The sequence below is a fragment of the Ambystoma mexicanum genome, chromosome 1q (assembly GCF_040938575.1).
Source record: "Ambystoma mexicanum isolate Mex_15411 chromosome 1q, UKY_AmexF1_1, whole genome shotgun sequence".
Taxonomy (NCBI): Eukaryota; Metazoa; Chordata; class Amphibia; order Caudata; family Ambystomatidae; genus Ambystoma; species Ambystoma mexicanum.
The window spans coordinates 230,215,476-230,237,280 of record NC_090922.1 but is presented as its reverse complement, the minus strand read 5'-3'; the positions used below and the strand labels follow the sequence as shown (position 1 = coordinate 230,237,280).

General features: G+C 44.4%; 6 non-coding genes across 6 annotated transcripts; all 6 read left to right on the top strand.

Annotated features, from left to right (window-relative positions):
* Positions 1–1,906: 1,906 nt before the first annotated feature.
* LOC138565325 (U6 spliceosomal RNA) lies at positions 1,907–2,013 on the top strand. The gene has a single exon (XR_011301215.1). It is a non-coding gene; the product is annotated as a U6 spliceosomal RNA (small nuclear RNA).
* Positions 2,014–7,341: 5,328 nt separating this feature from the next.
* LOC138565324 (U6 spliceosomal RNA) lies at positions 7,342–7,448 on the top strand. The gene has a single exon (XR_011301214.1). It is a non-coding gene; the product is annotated as a U6 spliceosomal RNA (small nuclear RNA).
* A 2,411-nt stretch (positions 7,449–9,859) lies between these two features.
* On the top strand, positions 9,860–9,966 carry LOC138565323 (U6 spliceosomal RNA). The gene has a single exon (XR_011301213.1). It is a non-coding gene; the product is annotated as a U6 spliceosomal RNA (small nuclear RNA).
* A 2,405-nt stretch (positions 9,967–12,371) lies between these two features.
* On the top strand, positions 12,372–12,478 carry LOC138565322 (U6 spliceosomal RNA). The gene has a single exon (XR_011301212.1). It is a non-coding gene; the product is annotated as a U6 spliceosomal RNA (small nuclear RNA).
* A 5,328-nt stretch (positions 12,479–17,806) lies between these two features.
* On the top strand, positions 17,807–17,913 carry LOC138565321 (U6 spliceosomal RNA). The gene has a single exon (XR_011301211.1). It is a non-coding gene; the product is annotated as a U6 spliceosomal RNA (small nuclear RNA).
* A 2,411-nt stretch (positions 17,914–20,324) lies between these two features.
* LOC138565320 (U6 spliceosomal RNA) lies at positions 20,325–20,431 on the top strand. Its single transcript, XR_011301210.1, has one exon. It is a non-coding gene; the product is annotated as a U6 spliceosomal RNA (small nuclear RNA).
* The last annotated feature ends 1,374 nt before the right edge of the window (positions 20,432–21,805 follow it).

Here is a 21,805-nt window from a genome sequence, read left to right as displayed (position 1 = left end):
GCATGAAAACTTAAAATTAATGGTAGGGAGAGGGAGAGGGGCTGGGGGGAAGAGAGAGTGCGGGAGGGTGGGAGGGAGCGAGGGAAGGAGACAGGGAGGAGAGAGAGAGAAAACAAAGAAAATATGGTATTTGGGGGCTATGTATTTGCATGGAAAAGATTTTAGCCTTTTAATCAAGTGGAAAGGGGCTCTGTGGTTGGTATCTCAGCCTGTTGATGCTTTGTTGAGTTGCTTGGAACATGCAAGGAAGGAGACCTGAAGCACTCCCGACCAGGTTGCATGTCTCCAAGTTACTGAAATCCAACAGACCTCCTCCCTGTGCCACAAACTTCTGGGCACTGAGCTCTGCAGTTGTTCCCCACAGGTCGCCAAGTGTCCCAGATTTACTTTCTCAGAGTTGCTAGTTACTGCTACCCCACCTCGACCACTATATTTTCCCCAGATACTTGCTACTGTGGAGTAAGCAGGGCTAAGAGAGAGGGGGTGTGCCTATGCAAATCATCTGCCAGTATGCTTCCTGGGAGGTCATTCCATCTCACCATCTGACACCTGGGCAGCGGCAGGTAATTTGGAGAACAGACATATTCGGACAGGCCACAGAGCAAAAGCTGGGCCGTTGATTGAGGATCCCTTTAGCCATGTCTCCCTAAGTTACTGAGGTCCAGAAAAATTCCACCCTCAGCTCTTATAGAGAGGTCCTTGGCCGATCGTGGCCGATCAGGGTCGGGGGTGGGGGGACTGCACACTGCCTCACCTTTTCACTGCTTTCTACAGCGGTAATGCTTTTGCAGAAGGGGCCTGTACAAGTGATTTTGTCTGCGCTGTGGGAAAGTGACATTTATCCACTGACATTAACCAAATTACTTGCGCTGTTCAACGCACATACATGCATAGAAATCATGTTATGTTTTTTGGGGAAGGTCTAGAGGGTCCTGCTGATGATTTATTAAGCTGTCTGCTACTCTTGCTTTTACATAGTCTTCCCTGCCCAGGCATGTTTAAGGCATACTGCATGTCCCTCCATTACAATGAAAACTCTGTTGAAAGCACAGAGGTACATAGGAATGGATCTGTTAAGAAATGAGACAAAAAGCCTGGAAAATGTAGAAACAGGTAGTATTTGGACTTAGCACATTTGACTGTGAGTTAGTTTATTGTATCAGTTGACCCACTGACCCCCTTACCTTTTGTGTAATACTTTTGCTCTCAGTGGGGTTGCCCAAAGTTCCCTTCTTAAAGCGGCTTTCTTATAAAAAAATCCTAGACCTGCTTTTTGTGGCACACATGCCTCATATCCCGTTGCAGTTGATAAAGTCACATCATCTCCCACCAGTACAAGCTGTAAAAGATTTCCAGGGCTTATCCAAGCAAACTAGACGTGGGTCGAAGGTTGAGCAATCCTTAAATCAGCAGCAAAGTTAAAATTGAAATCAGCCTCAGAATCCTTTATAGGATGGTCCAACATCTGTTGCTTACAGGGCTCAATCGGACAGCCTCTGGTGCTGACTCCTTAAGCCACCTCCTGTTTTTGCCTTGTCCTTGATACAGCCATGGGCCCACATACACTCAGAGGTACCGAGTTTTTCTCATGTCTATTGGGTCTATTGTGATGCTCTCAGGCTTGTATGACCCAGCCATTGTGATGGGGAGGGGGTTTTCATTTTGCAAGCACCCTGGACCATTAATCTTTATATCTTTAAATATAATTGGCATTAAACTAAAACCCTTTAGGGCCAGATCAATACAGCAGCAAAGAATGCTTATTCGTTGTTGTTTGCCTCTTCATTTCATACCACCCGATATCTAAATGGTGTTTGGACTTTCTGCCCTCTGAAATAAGGACATTTGGTATGGCAAACCTTTGACCAGAGGTCCTAATCAATGGTTTGATTGACTCTCCCTTTGCGCTTGCTTCTGCAACACATGTACTAATATTGGAATGATAATGGGAAATTTAAATCGGCCCCTGCTCTAAAGGATGACACGCACATTCGTAAAGCATTCACTATTTTTGGAACATGACTGGACAGAAACTTTCTTAATTTGCAAGTGTTGATTTTTTAATAGATCTTTCTTTATTGAAGATTGAAATTGTATGTTCATTCATATTACACGACAACACAATGCATTTTGCGCCAAATTCAACACTAATGCCTCAGGAGCCTTTTACTTGTGAGTCCTCTTGACTGAATGAACAGCCCCGTCCCCTTCAATTTCTTGACTTGTACTTTTACAAGTGGCACGCTTCTTTTGTTTTTTTTTATCCCATTCTACCAAACTCAGTATTATCACTTTCCCCCTTGTTGTGCACTCCAGCGTAAACTGCTTTAAGGTGCTATTTGCAAATATCGCTCTGAACTACAGCTTTACTTGCTTCTGGGCCTTAATCTTTAAATGGGGCTGAGCAGAGTACTCCGGGTTTGGCTGCTTTTAGTTGGTTGATTTCTTTTTTGATTTCTGTAACTTTCAAACAGTCCCATTGTGAAATACCATTGCCACAATGTGCTGCAGTGCATGAAAACTTAAAATTAATGGTAGGGAGAGGGAGAGGGGCTGGGGGGAAGAGAGAGTGCGGGAGGGTGGGAGGGAGCGAGGGAAGGAGACAGGGAGGAGAGAGAGAGAAAACAAAGAAAATATGGTATTTGGGGGCTATGTATTTGCATGGAAAAGATTTTAGCCTTTTAATCAAGTGGAAAGGGGCTCTGTGGTTGGTATCTCAGCCTGTTGATGCTTTGTTGAGTTGCTTGGAACATGCAAGGAAGGAGACCTGAAGCACTCCCGACCAGTTTGCATGTCTCCAAGTTACTGAAATCCAACAGACCTCCTCCCTGTGCCACAAACTTCTGGGCACTGAGCTCTGCAGTTGTTCCCCACAGGTCGCCAAGTGTCCCAGATTTACTTTCTCAGAGTTGCTAGTTACTGCTACCCCACCTCGACCACTATATTTTCCCCAGATACTTGCTACTGTGGAGTAAGCAGGGCTAAGAGAGAGGGGGTGTGCCTATGCAAATCATCTGCCAGTATGCTTCCTGGGAGGTCATTCCATCTCACCATCTGACACCTGGGCAGCGGCAGGTAATTTGGAGAACAGACATATTCGGACAGGCCACAGAGCAAAAGCTGGGCCGTTGATTGAGGATCCCTTTAGCCATGTCTCCCTAAGTTACTGAGGTCCAGAAAAATTCCACCCTCAGCTCTTATAGAGAGGTCCTTGGCCGATCGTGGCCGATCAGGGTCGGGGGTGGGGGGACTGCACACTGCCTCACCTTTTCACTGCTTTCTACAGCGGTAATGCTTTTGCAGAAGGGGCCTGTACAAGTGATTTTGTCTGCGCTGTGGGAAAGTGACATTTATCCACTGACATTAACCAAATTACTTGCGCTGTTCAACGCACATACATGCATAGAAATCATGTTATGTTTTTTGGGGAAGGTCTAGAGGGTCCTGCTGATGATTTATTAAGCTGTCTGCTACTCTTGCTTTTACATAGTCTTCCCTGCCCAGGCATGTTTAAGGCATACTGCATGTCCCTCCATTACAATGAAAACTCTGTTGAAAGCACAGAGGTACATAGGAATGGATCTGTTAAGAACTGAAACAAAAAGCCTGGAAAAATGTCGAAACGCGTAGGATTTGGACTTACAATTAACTGACTCACATTCAGATGTGCTATCCCTTGCCCCCCTGACCCCCTTTCCTTTTGTGTAATCCTTTTGTTCTCAGTAGGGTTTTCCAAAGTGGCTTTCAAATAAAAGATCATAGACCTGCATTTTGTGGCACACATGCCTCATATCCCGTTGCTCTTGATAAACTCACATCATCTCCCACCAATACAAGCTGTAAAAGATTTTCAGGGCTTAGCCAAGCAAACTAGACGCGGGTCGAAGGTTGAGCAATCCTTTAATCAGCAGCAAAGTTAACATTGAAATAAGCCTCAGAATCTCTTAAAGGATGGTCCAACATCTGTTGCTGGCAGTGCGCAATGGGGCAGCCTGGGTCCTGACACCTTAAGCCATCTCCTATTCTTGCCTTGTCCTTGATCCAGCCATGGGCCCACATGCACTCAGAGGTACAGAGTGTTTCTCATGTCTCTGGGTCTGCTGTGATGCTCTCACTCTTGCATCACCCAGCCATCGTGATGGGGAGAGGGGTGTCGATTTGCAAGCACCGTTGAGCATGAATCTTTTTATCTTTAAATATAATTGGCATTAAACCAAACCCTTTAGGACCAGATCAATAAAGCAGCAAAGAATGCTGATGTATTGCTGTTTGCCGCTTAATTCCATACCATCCGACATCTAAATGGTGTTTGGTCAAACGTTTGCCATATCAAATGTCCTTATGTTAAAGAGCAGAAAGTCCAGAGGTCCTAATCAATGGTTTGGTTGGCTCTCCCTTTGCGCTTGCCTTAAGGCGTCAGCCCGATTGCGCCCTGCAAGCAACCAGTGTTGGCCCATCCTTTAAGAGATTCTGAAGCTGATTTCAATGTTATTTTTGCTGCTGATTTAAGGATTGCTCAACCTTCGGCCCACGTCTAATTTCCTTGGCTATGCCCTTGACATCTTTTACAGCTTGTATTGGTGGGAGATGATGTGAGTTTATCAAGAGCAACGGGATATGAGGCATGTGGGCCATAAAAAACATGTCTAGGATCTTTTTTTATAAGAAAGTCTCTTTAAGTAGGGAACTTTGGACAACACTGCTGAGAGCAAAAGGATTACACAAAAGGTAAGCGGGTCAGTGGGTCAAGGGATAGCACATCTGACTGTGAGTCCGTTTATTGTAAGTCCAAATCCTACCTGTTTCAACATTTTTCCAGGCTTTTGGTTTCATTTCTTAACAGATCCATTCCTATGTACCTCAGCAAAACATGTACTAATATTGGAATGAAAATGGGAAAATAGAATTGGCCCCTGCTTCAAAGGATGACACGCACATTCGTAAAGCATTCACTATTTTTGGCACACGACAGGACAGAAACTTTCTTAATCTGCAAGTATTTATTTTTTAATACATCTTTTTTTAATGAAGATTGAAATTGTATTTTCATACATAATACACGACAACACAATACATTTTGGGCCAAATTCAACACTAATGCCTCGGGAGACTTTTACTTGTGAGTCCTATTGACTGAATGAACAGCCCCATCTCCTTCAATTTCTTGACTTGTACTTTTAGAAGTGGCACGCTGCTTTTGTTTTTTATCCCATTCTACCAAACTCAGTATTATCACTTTTCCTCTTGTTGTGCACTCCAGCGTCAACTGCTTTAAGGAGCTATTTGCAAACATCGCTCTGAACTACAGCTTTACTTGCTTCTAGGCCTTAATCTTTAATTGTGGCTTAGCAGTGTACTCCGGATTTGGCTGCTTTTAGTTGGTTAATTCTTTTTTTATTTCTGTAACTTTCAAACAGTCCCATTGTGAAATACCATTGTCACAATGTGCTGCAGTGCAGGAAAACTTAAAATGAATGGTAGGGAGGGGGGGGTTATGGGGGAGGGAGGGAGGAGAGAGAGACAGAGAGAGAGAAAACAAAGAAAATATGGTTTTCGGTGGCTATGTGTTTGCATGGAAAAGATTTTAGGCTTTTAATCATGTGGAAAGGGGCTCTGTGGCTGGCATGGCAGCCTGTTGATGCTTTGTTGAGTTGCTTGGAACATGCAAGGAAGGAGACCTGAAGCACTCCCGACCAGGTCGCATGTCTCCAAGTTACTGAAATCCCACAGACCTTCTCCCCGTGCCACAAAGTTCTGGGAGATGAGCTCTGCAGTTGTTCCCCACAAGTCGCCAAGCTCCCCAGATTTACTTTCTCAGAGTTGCTAGTTACTGCTACCCTACCTCGACCACTATATTTTGCCCAGATACTTGCTACTGTGGAGTAAGCAGGGGTAAGAAAGAGAGCGAGGGGGTTTGCCTATGCAAATCATCTGCCAGGATCCTACCTGGGAGGTCATTCCATCTCACCAGCTGACACCTGGGCAGCGGCAGGTAATTTGGAGAACAGATATATACGGACAGGCCACAAAGCAAAGGCTGAGCTGTTGATTGAGGATCCCTTTTGCCATGTCTCCCTAAGTTACAGAGGTCCAGAAAATTCCACCCTCAGCTCTCATAGAGAGGTCCTTGGCCGATCGTGGCCGATCAGAGGAGGGAAGTGTCGGAGGTGACTGCACACTGCCTCACCTTCACTGCTTTCTACAGTGGTAATGCTTTTGCAGAAGGGGCCTGTACAAGTGATTTTGTTCTGCGCTGTGGGAAAGTGACATTTATCCACTGACATTAACCAAACTACTTGCGCTGTTCAACGCACATGCATGCAGAGAAATAATGTTATGTTTTTTGGGGAAGGTCTAGAGGGTCCTGCTGATGATTCTTTTAAGCTGTCTGCTACTCTTGCTTTTACATAGAGTCTTCCCTGCCCAGGAATGTTTAAGGTATACTGTATGTCCCTCCCTTACAATGAAAACTCTGTTGAAAGCACAGAGGTACATAGGAATGGATCTGTTAAGAAATGAGACAAAAAGCCTGGAAAATGTAGAAACAGGTAGTATTTGGACTTAGCACATTTGACTGTGAGTTAGTTTATTGTATCAGTTGACCCACTGACCCCCTTACCTTTTGTGTAATACTTTTGCTCTCAGTGGGGTTGCCCAAAGTTCCCTTCTTAAAGCGGCTTTCTTATAAAAAAATCCTAGACCTGCTTTTTGTGGCACACATGCCTCATATCCCGTTGCAGTTGATAAAGTCACATCATCTCCCACCAGTACAAGCTGTAAAAGATTTCCAGGGCTTATCCAAGCAAACTAGACGTGGGTCGAAGGTTGAGCAATCCTTAAATCAGCAGCAAAGTTAAAATTGAAATCAGCCTCAGAATCCTTTATAGGATGGTCCAACATCTGTTGCTTACAGGGCTCAATCGGACAGCCTCTGGTGCTGACTCCTTAAGCCACCTCCTGTTTTTGCCTTGTCCTTGATACAGCCATGGGCCCACATACACTCAGAGGTACCGAGTTTTTCTCATGTCTATTGGGTCTATTGTGATGCTCTCAGGCTTGTATGACCCAGCCATTGTGATGGGGAGGGGGTTTTCATTTTGCAAGCACCCTGGACCATTAATCTTTATATCTTTAAATATAATTGGCATTAAACTAAAACCCTTTAGGGCCAGATCAATACAGCAGCAAAGAATGCTTATTCGTTGTTGTTTGCCTCTTCATTTCATACCACCCGATATCTAAATGGTGTTTGGACTTTCTGCCCTCTGAAATAAGGACATTTGGTATGGCAAACCTTTGACCAGAGGTCCTAATCAATGGTTTGATTGACTCTCCCTTTGCGCTTGCTTCTGCAACACATGTACTAATATTGGAATGATAATGGGAAATTTAAATCGGCCCCTGCTCTAAAGGATGACACGCACATTCGTAAAGCATTCACTATTTTTGGAACATGACTGGACAGAAACTTTCTTAATTTGCAAGTGTTGATTTTTTAATAGATCTTTCTTTATTGAAGATTGAAATTGTATGTTCATTCATATTACACGACAACACAATGCATTTTGCGCCAAATTCAACACTAATGCCTCAGGAGCCTTTTACTTGTGAGTCCTCTTGACTGAATGAACAGCCCCGTCCCCTTCAATTTCTTGACTTGTACTTTTACAAGTGGCACGCTTCTTTTGTTTTTTTTTATCCCATTCTACCAAACTCAGTATTATCACTTTCCCCCTTGTTGTGCACTCCAGCGTAAACTGCTTTAAGGTGCTATTTGCAAATATCGCTCTGAACTACAGCTTTACTTGCTTCTGGGCCTTAATCTTTAAATGGGGCTGAGCAGAGTACTCCGGGTTTGGCTGCTTTTAGTTGGTTGATTTCTTTTTTGATTTCTGTAACTTTCAAACAGTCCCATTGTGAAATACCATTGCCACAATGTGCTGCAGTGCATGAAAACCTAAAATTAATGGTAGGGAGAGGGAGAGGGGCTGGGGGGAAGAGAGAGTGCGGGAGGGTGGGAGGGAGCGAGGGAAGGAGACAGGGAGGAGAGAGAGAGAAAACAAAGAAAATATGGTATTTGGGGGCTATGTATTTGCATGGAAAAGATTTTAGCCTTTTAATCAAGTGGAAAGGGGCTCTGTGGTTGGTATCTCAGCCTGTTGATGCTTTGTTGAGTTGCTTGGAACATGCAAGGAAGGAGACCTGAAGCACTCCCGACCAGGTTGCATGTCTCCAAGTTACTGAAATCCAACAGACCTCCTCCCTGTGCCACAAACTTCTGGGCACTGAGCTCTGCAGTTGTTCCCCACAGGTCGCCAAGTGTCCCAGATTTACTTTCTCAGAGTTGCTAGTTACTGCTACCCCACCTCGACCACTATATTTTCCCCAGATACTTGCTACTGTGGAGTAAGCAGGGCTAAGAGAGAGGGAGAGGGGGTGTGCCTATGCAAATCATCTGCCAGTATGCTTCCTGGGAGGTCATTCCATCTCACCATCTGACACCTGGGCAGCGGCAGGTAATTTGGAGAACAGACATATTCGGACAGGCCACAGAGCAAAAGCTGGGCCGTTGATTGAGGATCCCTTTAGCCATGTCTCCCTAAGTTACTGAGGTCCAGAAAAATTCCACCCTCAGCTCTTATAGAGAGGTCCTTGGCCGATCGTGGCCGATCAGGGTCGGGGGTGGGGGGACTGCACACTGCCTCACCTTTTCACTGCTTTCTACAGCGGTAATGCTTTTGCAGAAGGGGCCTGTACAAGTGATTTTGTCTGCGCTGTGGGAAAGTGACATTTATCCACTGACATTAACCAAATTACTTGCGCTGTTCAACGCACATACATGCATAGAAATCATGTTATGTTTTTTGGGGAAGGTCTAGAGGGTCCTGCTGATGATTTATTAAGCTGTCTGCTACTCTTGCTTTTACATAGTCTTCCCTGCCCAGGCATGTTTAAGGCATACTGCATGTCCCTCCATTACAATGAAAACTCTGTTGAAAGCACAGAGGTACATAGGAATGGATCTGTTAAGAAATGAGACAAAAAGCCTGGAAAATGTAGAAACAGGTAGTATTTGGACTTAGCACATTTGACTGTGAGTTAGTTTATTGTATCAGTTGACCCACTGACCCCCTTACCTTTTGTGTAATACTTTTGCTCTCAGTGGGGTTGCCCAAAGTTCCCTTCTTAAAGCGGCTTTCTTATAAAAAAATCCTAGACCTGCTTTTTGTGGCACACATGCCTCATATCCCGTTGCAGTTGATAAAGTCACATCATCTCCCACCAGTACAAGCTGTAAAAGATTTCCAGGGCTTATCCAAGCAAACTAGACGTGGGTCGAAGGTTGAGCAATCCTTAAATCAGCAGCAAAGTTAAAATTGAAATCAGCCTCAGAATCCTTTATAGGATGGTCCAACATCTGTTGCTTACAGGGCTCAATCGGACAGCCTCTGGTGCTGACTCCTTAAGCCACCTCCTGTTTTTGCCTTGTCCTTGATACAGCCATGGGCCCACATACACTCAGAGGTACCGAGTTTTTCTCATGTCTATTGGGTCTATTGTGATGCTCTCAGGCTTGTATGACCCAGCCATTGTGATGGGGAGGGGGTTTTCATTTTGCAAGCACCCTGGACCATTAATCTTTATATCTTTAAATATAATTGGCATTAAACTAAAACCCTTTAGGGCCAGATCAATACAGCAGCAAAGAATGCTTATTCGTTGTTGTTTGCCTCTTCATTTCATACCACCCGATATCTAAATGGTGTTTGGACTTTCTGCCCTCTGAAATAAGGACATTTGGTATGGCAAACCTTTGACCAGAGGTCCTAATCAATGGTTTGATTGACTCTCCCTTTGCGCTTGCTTCTGCAACACATGTACTAATATTGGAATGATAATGGGAAATTTAAATCGGCCCCTGCTCTAAAGGATGACACGCACATTCGTAAAGCATTCACTATTTTTGGAACATGACTGGACAGAAACTTTCTTAATTTGCAAGTGTTGATTTTTTAATAGATCTTTCTTTATTGAAGATTGAAATTGTATGTTCATTCATATTACACGACAACACAATGCATTTTGCGCCAAATTCAACACTAATGCCTCAGGAGCCTTTTACTTGTGAGTCCTCTTGACTGAATGAACAGCCCCGTCCCCTTCAATTTCTTGACTTGTACTTTTACAAGTGGCACGCTTCTTTTGTTTTTTTTTATCCCATTCTACCAAACTCAGTATTATCACTTTCCCCCTTGTTGTGCACTCCAGCGTAAACTGCTTTAAGGTGCTATTTGCAAATATCGCTCTGAACTACAGCTTTACTTGCTTCTGGGCCTTAATCTTTAAATGGGGCTGAGCAGAGTACTCCGGGTTTGGCTGCTTTTAGTTGGTTGATTTCTTTTTTGATTTCTGTAACTTTCAAACAGTCCCATTGTGAAATACCATTGCCACAATGTGCTGCAGTGCATGAAAACTTAAAATTAATGGTAGGGAGAGGGAGAGGGGCTGGGGGGAAGAGAGAGTGCGGGAGGGTGGGAGGGAGCGAGGGAAGGAGACAGGGAGGAGAGAGAGAGAAAACAAAGAAAATATGGTATTTGGGGGCTATGTATTTGCATGGAAAAGATTTTAGCCTTTTAATCAAGTGGAAAGGGGCTCTGTGGTTGGTATCTCAGCCTGTTGATGCTTTGTTGAGTTGCTTGGAACATGCAAGGAAGGAGACCTGAAGCACTCCCGACCAGGTTGCATGTCTCCAAGTTACTGAAATCCAACAGACCTCCTCCCTGTGCCACAAACTTCTGGGCACTGAGCTCTGCAGTTGTTCCCCACAGGTCGCCAAGTGTCCCAGATTTACTTTCTCAGAGTTGCTAGTTACTGCTACCCCACCTCGACCACTATATTTTCCCCAGATACTTGCTACTGTGGAGTAAGCAGGGCTAAGAGAGAGGGGGTGTGCCTATGCAAATCATCTGCCAGTATGCTTCCTGGGAGGTCATTCCATCTCACCATCTGACACCTGGGCAGCGGCAGGTAATTTGGAGAACAGACATATTCGGACAGGCCACAGAGCAAAAGCTGGGCCGTTGATTGAGGATCCATTTAGCCATGTCTCCCTAAGTTACTGAGGTCCAGAAAAATTCCACCCTCAGCTCTTATAGAGAGGTCCTTGGCCGATCGTGGCCGATCAGGGTCGGGGGTGGGGGGACTGCACACTGCCTCACCTTTTCACTGCTTTCTACAGCGGTAATGCTTTTGCAGAAGGGGCCTGTACAAGTGATTTTGTCTGCGCTGTGGGAAAGTGACATTTATCCACTGACATTAACCAAATTACTTGCGCTGTTCAACGCACATACATGCATAGAAATCATGTTATGTTTTTTGGGGAAGGTCTAGAGGGTCCTGCTGATGATTTATTAAGCTGTCTGCTACTCTTGCTTTTACATAGTCTTCCCTGCCCAGGCATGTTTAAGGCATACTGCATGTCCCTCCATTACAATGAAAACTCTGTTGAAAGCACAGAGGTACATAGGAATGGATCTGTTAAGAAATGAGACAAAAAGCCTGGAAAATGTAGAAACAGGTAGTATTTGGACTTAGCACATTTGACTGTGAGTTAGTTTATTGTATCAGTTGACCCACTGACCCCCTTACCTTTTGTGTAATACTTTTGCTCTCAGTGGGGTTGCCCAAAGTTCCCTTCTTAAAGCGGCTTTCTTATAAAAAAATCCTAGACCTGCTTTTTGTGGCACACATGCCTCATATCCCGTTGCAGTTGATAAAGTCACATCATCTCCCACCAGTACAAGCTGTAAAAGATTTCCAGGGCTTATCCAAGCAAACTAGACGTGGGTCGAAGGTTGAGCAATCCTTAAATCAGCAGCAAAGTTAAAATTGAAATCAGCCTCAGAATCCTTTATAGGATGGTCCAACATCTGTTGCTTACAGGGCTCAATCGGACAGCCTCTGGTGCTGACTCCTTAAGCCACCTCCTGTTTTTGCCTTGTCCTTGATACAGCCATGGGCCCACATACACTCAGAGGTACCGAGTTTTTCTCATGTCTATTGGGTCTATTGTGATGCTCTCAGGCTTGTATGACCCAGCCATTGTGATGGGGAGGGGGTTTTCATTTTGCAAGCACCCTGGACCATTAATCTTTATATCTTTAAATATAATTGGCATTAAACTAAAACCCTTTAGGGCCAGATCAATACAGCAGCAAAGAATGCTTATTCGTTGTTGTTTGCCTCTTCATTTCATACCACCCGATATCTAAATGGTGTTTGGACTTTCTGCCCTCTGAAATAAGGACATTTGGTATGGCAAACCTTTGACCAGAGGTCCTAATCAATGGTTTGATTGACTCTCCCTTTGCGCTTGCTTCTGCAACACATGTACTAATATTGGAATGATAATGGGAAATTTAAATCGGCCCCTGCTCTAAAGGATGACACGCACATTCGTAAAGCATTCACTATTTTTGGAACATGACTGGACAGAAACTTTCTTAATTTGCAAGTGTTGATTTTTTAATAGATCTTTCTTTATTGAAGATTGAAATTGTATGTTCATTCATATTACACGACAACACAATGCATTTTGCGCCAAATTCAACACTAATGCCTCAGGAGCCTTTTACTTGTGAGTCCTCTTGACTGAATGAACAGCCCCGTCCCCTTCAATTTCTTGACTTGTACTTTTACAAGTGGCACGCTTCTTTTGTTTTTTTTTATCCCATTCTACCAAACTCAGTATTATCACTTTCCCCCTTGTTGTGCACTCCAGCGTAAACTGCTTTAAGGTGCTATTTGCAAATATCGCTCTGAACTACAGCTTTACTTGCTTCTGGGCCTTAATCTTTAAATGGGGCTGAGCAGAGTACTCCGGGTTTGGCTGCTTTTAGTTGGTTGATTTCTTTTTTGATTTCTGTAACTTTCAAACAGTCCCATTGTGAAATACCATTGCCACAATGTGCTGCAGTGCATGAAAACTTAAAATTAATGGTAGGGAGAGGGAGAGGGGCTGGGGGGAAGAGAGAGTGCGGGAGGGTGGGAGGGAGCGAGGGAAGGAGACAGGGAGGAGAGAGAGAGAAAACAAAGAAAATATGGTATTTGGGGGCTATGTATTTGCATGGAAAAGATTTTAGCCTTTTAATCAAGTGGAAAGGGGCTCTGTGGTTGGTATCTCAGCCTGTTGATGCTTTGTTGAGTTGCTTGGAACATGCAAGGAAGGAGACCTGAAGCACTCCCGACCAGGTTGCATGTCTCCAAGTTACTGAAATCCAACAGACCTCCTCCCTGTGCCACAAACTTCTGGGCACTGAGCTCTGCAGTTGTTCCCCACAGGTCGCCAAGTGTCCCAGATTTACTTTCTCAGAGTTGCTAGTTACTGCTACCCCACCTCGACCACTATATTTTCCCCAGATACTTGCTACTGTGGAGTAAGCAGGGCTAAGAGAGAGGGGGTGTGCCTATGCAAATCATCTGCCAGTATGCTTCCTGGGAGGTCATTCCATCTCACCATCTGACACCTGGGCAGCGGCAGGTAATTTGGAGAACAGACATATTCGGACAGGCCACAGAGCAAAAGCTGGGCCGTTGATTGAGGATCCCTTTAGCCATGTCTCCCTAAGTTACTGAGGTCCAGAAAAATTCCACCCTCAGCTCTTATAGAGAGGTCCTTGGCCGATCGTGGCCGATCAGGGTCGGGGGTGGGGGGACTGCACACTGCCTCACCTTTTCACTGCTTTCTACAGCGGTAATGCTTTTGCAGAAGGGGCCTGTACAAGTGATTTTGTCTGCGCTGTGGGAAAGTGACATTTATCCACTGACATTAACCAAATTACTTGCGCTGTTCAACGCACATACATGCATAGAAATCATGTTATGTTTTTTGGGGAAGGTCTAGAGGGTCCTGCTGATGATTTATTAAGCTGTCTGCTACTCTTGCTTTTACATAGTCTTCCCTGCCCAGGCATGTTTAAGGCATACTGCATGTCCCTCCATTACAATGAAAACTCTGTTGAAAGCACAGAGGTACATAGGAATGGATCTGTTAAGAACTGAAACAAAAAGCCTGGAAAAATGTCGAAACGCGTAGGATTTGGACTTACAATTAACTGACTCACATTCAGATGTGCTATCCCTTGCCCCCCTGACCCCCTTTCCTTTTGTGTAATCCTTTTGTTCTCAGTAGGGTTTTCCAAAGTGGCTTTCAAATAAAAGATCATAGACCTGCATTTTGTGGCACACATGCCTCATATCCCGTTGCTCTTGATAAACTCACATCATCTCCCACCAATACAAGCTGTAAAAGATTTTCAGGGCTTAGCCAAGCAAACTAGACGCGGGTCGAAGGTTGAGCAATCCTTTAATCAGCAGCAAAGTTAACATTGAAATAAGCCTCAGAATCTCTTAAAGGATGGTCCAACATCTGTTGCTGGCAGTGCGCAATGGGGCAGCCTGGGTCCTGACACCTTAAGCCATCTCCTATTCTTGCCTTGTCCTTGATCCAGCCATGGGCCCACATGCACTCAGAGGTACAGAGTGTTTCTCATGTCTCTGGGTCTGCTGTGATGCTCTCACTCTTGCATCACCCAGCCATCGTGATGGGGAGAGGGGTGTCGATTTGCAAGCACCGTTGAGCATGAATCTTTTTATCTTTAAATATAATTGGCATTAAACCAAACCCTTTAGGACCAGATCAATAAAGCAGCAAAGAATGCTGATGTATTGCTGTTTGCCGCTTAATTCCATACCATCCGACATCTAAATGGTGTTTGGTCAAACGTTTGCCATATCAAATGTCCTTATGTTAAAGAGCAGAAAGTCCAGAGGTCCTAATCAATGGTTTGGTTGGCTCTCCCTTTGCGCTTGCCTTAAGGCGTCAGCCCGATTGCGCCCTGCAAGCAACCAGTGTTGGCCCATCCTTTAAGAGATTCTGAAGCTGATTTCAATGTTATTTTTGCTGCTGATTTAAGGATTGCTCAACCTTCGGCCCACGTCTAATTTCCTTGGCTATGCCCTTGACATCTTTTACAGCTTGTATTGGTGGGAGATGATGTGAGTTTATCAAGAGCAACGGGATATGAGGCATGTGGGCCATAAAAAACATGTCTAGGATCTTTTTTTATAAGAAAGTCTCTTTAAGTAGGGAACTTTGGACAACACTGCTGAGAGCAAAAGGATTACACAAAAGGTAAGCGGGTCAGTGGGTCAAGGGATAGCACATCTGACTGTGAGTCCGTTTATTGTAAGTCCAAATCCTACCTGTTTCAACATTTTTCCAGGCTTTTGGTTTCATTTCTTAACAGATCCATTCCTATGTACCTCAGCAAAACATGTACTAATATTGGAATGAAAATGGGAAAATAGAATTGGCCCCTGCTTCAAAGGATGACACGCACATTCGTAAAGCATTCACTATTTTTGGCACACGACAGGACAGAAACTTTCTTAATCTGCAAGTATTTATTTTTTAATACATCTTTTTTTAATGAAGATTGAAATTGTATTTTCATACATAATACACGACAACACAATACATTTTGGGCCAAATTCAACACTAATGCCTCGGGAGACTTTTACTTGTGAGTCCTATTGACTGAATGAACAGCCCCATCTCCTTCAATTTCTTGACTTGTACTTTTAGAAGTGGCACGCTGCTTTTGTTTTTTATCCCATTCTACCAAACTCAGTATTATCACTTTTCCTCTTGTTGTGCACTCCAGCGTCAACTGCTTTAAGGAGCTATTTGCAAACATCGCTCTGAACTACAGCTTTACTTGCTTCTAGGCCTTAATCTTTAATTGTGGCTTAGCAGTGTACTCCGGATTTGGCTGCTTTTAGTTGGTTAATTCTTTTTTTATTTCTGTAACTTTCAAACAGTCCCATTGTGAAATACCATTGTCACAATGTGCTGCAGTGCAGGAAAACTTAAAATGAATGGTAGGGAGGGGGGGGTTATGGGGGAGGGAGGGAGGAGAGAGAGACAGAGAGAGAGAAAACAAAGAAAATATGGTTTTCGGTGGCTATGTGTTTGCATGGAAAAGATTTTAGGCTTTTAATCATGTGGAAAGGGGCTCTGTGGCTGGCATGGCAGCCTGTTGATGCTTTGTTGAGTTGCTTGGAACATGCAAGGAAGGAGACCTGAAGCACTCCCGACCAGGTCGCATGTCTCCAAGTTACTGAAATCCCACAGACCTTCTCCCCGTGCCACAAAGTTCTGGGAGATGAGCTCTGCAGTTGTTCCCCACAAGTCGCCAAGCTCCCCAGATTTACTTTCTCAGAGTTGCTAGTTACTGCTACCCTACCTCGACCACTATATTTTGCCCAGATACTTGCTACTGTGGAGTAAGCAGGGGTAAGAAAGAGAGCGAGGGGGTTTGCCTATGCAAATCATCTGCCAGGATCCTACCTGGGAGGTCATTCCATCTCACCAGCTGACACCTGGGCAGCGGCAGGTAATTTGGAGAACAGATATATACGGACAGGCCACAAAGCAAAGGCTGAGCTGTTGATTGAGGATCCCTTTTGCCATGTCTCCCTAAGTTACAGAGGTCCAGAAAATTCCACCCTCAGCTCTCATAGAGAGGTCCTTGGCCGATCGTGGCCGATCAGAGGAGGGAAGTGTCGGAGGTGACTGCACACTGCCTCACCTTCACTGCTTTCTACAGTGGTAATGCTTTTGCAGAAGGGGCCTGTACAAGTGATTTTGTTCTGCGCTGTGGGAAAGTGACATTTATCCACTGACATTAACCAAACTACTTGCGCTGTTCAACGCACATGCATGCAGAGAAATAATGTTATGTTTTTTGGGGAAGGTCTAGAGGGTCCTGCTGATGATTCTTTTAAGCTGTCTGCTACTCTTGCTTTTACATAGAGTCTTCCCTGCCCAGGAATGTTTAAGGTATACTGTATGTCCCTCCCTTACAATGAAAACTCTGTTGAAAGCACAGAGGTACATAGGAATGGATCTGTTAAGAAATGAGACAAAAAGCCTGGAAAATGTAGAAACAGGTAGTATTTGGACTTAGCACATTTGACTGTGAGTTAGTTTATTGTATCAGTTGACCCACTGACCCCCTTACCTTTTGTGTAATACTTTTGCTCTCAGTGGGGTTGCCCAAAGTTCCCTTCTTAAAGCGGCTTTCTTATAAAAAAATCCTAGACCTGCTTTTTGTGGCACACATGCCTCATATCCCGTTGCAGTTGATAAAGTCACATCATCTCCCACCAGTACAAGCTGTAAAAGATTTCCAGGGCTTATCCAAGCAAACTAGACGTGGGTCGAAGGTTGAGCAATCCTTAAATCAGCAGCAAAGTTAAAATTGAAATCAGCCTCAGAATCCTTTATAGGATGGTCCAACATCTGTTGCTTACAGGGCTCAATCGGACAGCCTCTGGTGCTGACTCCTTAAGCCACCTCCTGTTTTTGCCTTGTCCTTGATACAGCCATGGGCCCACATACACTCAGAGGTACCGAGTTTTTCTCATGTCTATTGGGTCTATTGTGATGCTCTCAGGCTTGTATGACCCAGCCATTGTGATGGGGAGGGGGTTTTCATTTTGCAAGCACCCTGGACCATTAATCTTTATATCTTTAAATATAATTGGCATTAAACTAAAACCCTTTAGGGCCAGATCAATACAGCAGCAAAGAATGCTTATTCGTTGTTGTTTGCCTCTTCATTTCATACCACCCGATATCTAAATGGTGTTTGGACTTTCTGCCCTCTGAAATAAGGACATTTGGTATGGCAAACCTTTGACCAGAGGTCCTAATCAATGGTTTGATTGACTCTCCCTTTGCGCTTGCTTCTGCAACACATGTACTAATATTGGAATGATAATGGGAAATTTAAATCGGCCCCTGCTCTAAAGGATGACACGCACATTCGTAAAGCATTCACTATTTTTGGAACATGACTGGACAGAAACTTTCTTAATTTGCAAGTGTTGATTTTTTAATAGATCTTTCTTTATTGAAGATTGAAATTGTATGTTCATTCATATTACACGACAACACAATGCATTTTGCGCCAAATTCAACACTAATGCCTCAGGAGCCTTTTACTTGTGAGTCCTCTTGACTGAATGAACAGCCCCGTCCCCTTCAATTTCTTGACTTGTACTTTTACAAGTGGCACGCTTCTTTTGTTTTTTTTTATCCCATTCTACCAAACTCAGTATTATCACTTTCCCCCTTGTTGTGCACTCCAGCGTAAACTGCTTTAAGGTGCTATTTGCAAATATCGCTCTGAACTACAGCTTTACTTGCTTCTGGGCCTTAATCTTTAAATGGGGCTGAGCAGAGTACTCCGGGTTTGGCTGCTTTTAGTTGGTTGATTTCTTTTTTGATTTCTGTAACTTTCAAACAGTCCCATTGTGAAATACCATTGCCACAATGTGCTGCAGTGCATGAAAACCTAAAATTAATGGTAGGGAGAGGGAGAGGGGCTGGGGGGAAGAGAGAGTGCGGGAGGGTGGGAGGGAGCGAGGGAAGGAGACAGGGAGGAGAGAGAGAGAAAACAAAGAAAATATGGTATTTGGGGGCTATGTATTTGCATGGAAAAGATTTTAGCCTTTTAATCAAGTGGAAAGGGGCTCTGTGGTTGGTATCTCAGCCTGTTGATGCTTTGTTGAGTTGCTTGGAACATGCAAGGAAGGAGACCTGAAGCACTCCCGACCAGGTTGCATGTCTCCAAGTTACTGAAATCCAACAGACCTCCTCCCTGTGCCACAAACTTCTGGGCACTGAGCTCTGCAGTTGTTCCCCACAGGTCGCCAAGTGTCCCAGATTTACTTTCTCAGAGTTGCTAGTTACTGCTACCCCACCTCGACCACTATATTTTCCCCAGATACTTGCTACTGTGGAGTAAGCAGGGCTAAGAGAGAGGGAGAGGGGGTGTGCCTATGCAAATCATCTGCCAGTATGCTTCCTGGGAGGTCATTCCATCTCACCATCTGACACCTGGGCAGCGGCAGGTAATTTGGAGAACAGACATATTCGGACAGGCCACAGAGCAAAAGCTGGGCCGTTGATTGAGGATCCCTTTAGCCATGTCTCCCTAAGTTACTGAGGTCCAGAAAAATTCCACCCTCAGCTCTTATAGAGAGGTCCTTGGCCGATCGTGGCCGATCAGGGTCGGGGGTGGGGGGACTGCACACTGCCTCACCTTTTCACTGCTTTCTACAGCGGTAATGCTTTTGCAGAAGGGGCCTGTACAAGTGATTTTGTCTGCGCTGTGGGAAAGTGACATTTATCCACTGACATTAACCAAATTACTTGCGCTGTTCAACGCACATACATGCATAGAAATCATGTTATGTTTTTTGGGGAAGGTCTAGAGGGTCCTGCTGATGATTTATTAAGCTGTCTGCTACTCTTGCTTTTACATAGTCTTCCCTGCCCAGGCATGTTTAAGGCATACTGCATGTCCCTCCATTACAATGAAAACTCTGTTGAAAGCACAGAGGTACATAGGAATGGATCTGTTAAGAAATGAGACAAAAAGCCTGGAAAATGTAGAAACAGGTAGTATTTGGACTTAGCACATTTGACTGTGAGTTAGTTTATTGTATCAGTTGACCCACTGACCCCCTTACCTTTTGTGTAATACTTTTGCTCTCAGTGGGGTTGCCCAAAGTTCCCTTCTTAAAGCGGCTTTCTTATAAAAAAATCCTAGACCTGCTTTTTGTGGCACACATGCCTCATATCCCGTTGCAGTTGATAAAGTCACATCATCTCCCACCAGTACAAGCTGTAAAAGATTTCCAGGGCTTATCCAAGCAAACTAGACGTGGGTCGAAGGTTGAGCAATCCTTAAATCAGCAGCAAAGTTAAAATTGAAATCAGCCTCAGAATCCTTTATAGGATGGTCCAACATCTGTTGCTTACAGGGCTCAATCGGACAGCCTCTGGTGCTGACTCCTTAAGCCACCTCCTGTTTTTGCCTTGTCCTTGATACAGCCATGGGCCCACATACACTCAGAGGTACCGAGTTTTTCTCATGTCTATTGGGTCTATTGTGATGCTCTCAGGCTTGTATGACCCAGCCATTGTGATGGGGAGGGGGTTTTCATTTTGCAAGCACCCTGGACCATTAATCTTTATATCTTTAAATATAATTGGCATTAAACTAAAACCCTTTAGGGCCAGATCAATACAGCAGCAAAGAATGCTTATTCGTTGTTGTTTGCCTCTTCATTTCATACCACCCGATATCTAAATGGTGTTTGGACTTTCTGCCCTCTGAAATAAGGACATTTGGTATGGCAAACCTTTGACCAGAGGTCCTAATCAATGGTTTGATTGACTCTCCCTTTGCGCTTGCTTCTGCAACACATGTACTAATATTGGAATGATAATGGGAAATTTAAATCGGCCCCTGCTCTAAAGGATGACACGCACATTCGTAAAGCATTCACTATTTTTGGAACATGACTGGACAGAAACTTTCTTAATTTGCAAGTGTTGATTTTTTAATAGATCTTTCTTTATTGAAGATTGAAATTGTATGTTCATTCATATTACACGACAACACAATGCATTTTGCGCCAAATTCAACACTAATGCCTCAGGAGCCTTTTACTTGTGAGTCCTCTTGACTGAATGAACAGCCCCGTCCCCTTCAATTTCTTGACTTGTACTTTTACAAGTGGCACGCTTCTTTTGTTTTTTTTTATCCCATTCTACCAAACTCAGTATTATCACTTTCCCCCTTGTTGTGCACTCCAGCGTAAACTGCTTTAAGGTGCTATTTGCAAATATCGCTCTGAACTACAGCTTTACTTGCTTCTGGGCCTTAATCTTTAAATGGGGCTGAGCAGAGTACTCCGGGTTTGGCTGCTTTTAGTTGGTTGATTTCTTTTTTGATTTCTGTAACTTTCAAACAGTCCCATTGTGAAATACCATTGCCACAATGTGCTGCAGTGCATGAAAACTTAAAATTAATGGTAGGGAGAGGGAGAGGGGCTGGGGGGAAGAGAGAGTGCGGGAGGGTGGGAGGGAGCGAGGGAAGGAGACAGGGAGGAGAGAGAGAGAAAACAAAGAAAATATGGTATTTGGGGGCTATGTATTTGCATGGAAAAGATTTTAGCCTTTTAATCAAGTGGAAAGGGGCTCTGTGGTTGGTATCTCAGCCTGTTGATGCTTTGTTGAGTTGCTTGGAACATGCAAGGAAGGAGACCTGAAGCACTCCCGACCAGGTTGCATGTCTCCAAGTTACTGAAATCCAACAGACCTCCTCCCTGTGCCACAAACTTCTGGGCACTGAGCTCTGCAGTTGTTCCCCACAGGTCGCCAAGTGTCCCAGATTTACTTTCTCAGAGTTGCTAGTTACTGCTACCCCACCTCGACCACTATATTTTCCCCAGATACTTGCTACTGTGGAGTAAGCAGGGCTAAGAGAGAGGGGGTGTGCCTATGCAAATCATCTGCCAGTATGCTTCCTGGGAGGTCATTCCATCTCACCATCTGACACCTGGGCAGCGGCAGGTAATTTGGAGAACAGACATATTCGGACAGGCCACAGAGCAAAAGCTGGGCCGTTGATTGAGGATCCATTTAGCCATGTCTCCCTAAGTTACTGAGGTCCAGAAAAATTCCACCCTCAGCTCTTATAGAGAGGTCCTTGGCCGATCGTGGCCGATCAGGGTCGGGGGTGGGGGGACTGCACACTGCCTCACCTTTTCACTGCTTTCTACAGCGGTAATGCTTTTGCAGAAGGGGCCTGTACAAGTGATTTTGTCTGCGCTGTGGGAAAGTGACATTTATCCACTGACATTAACCAAATTACTTGCGCTGTTC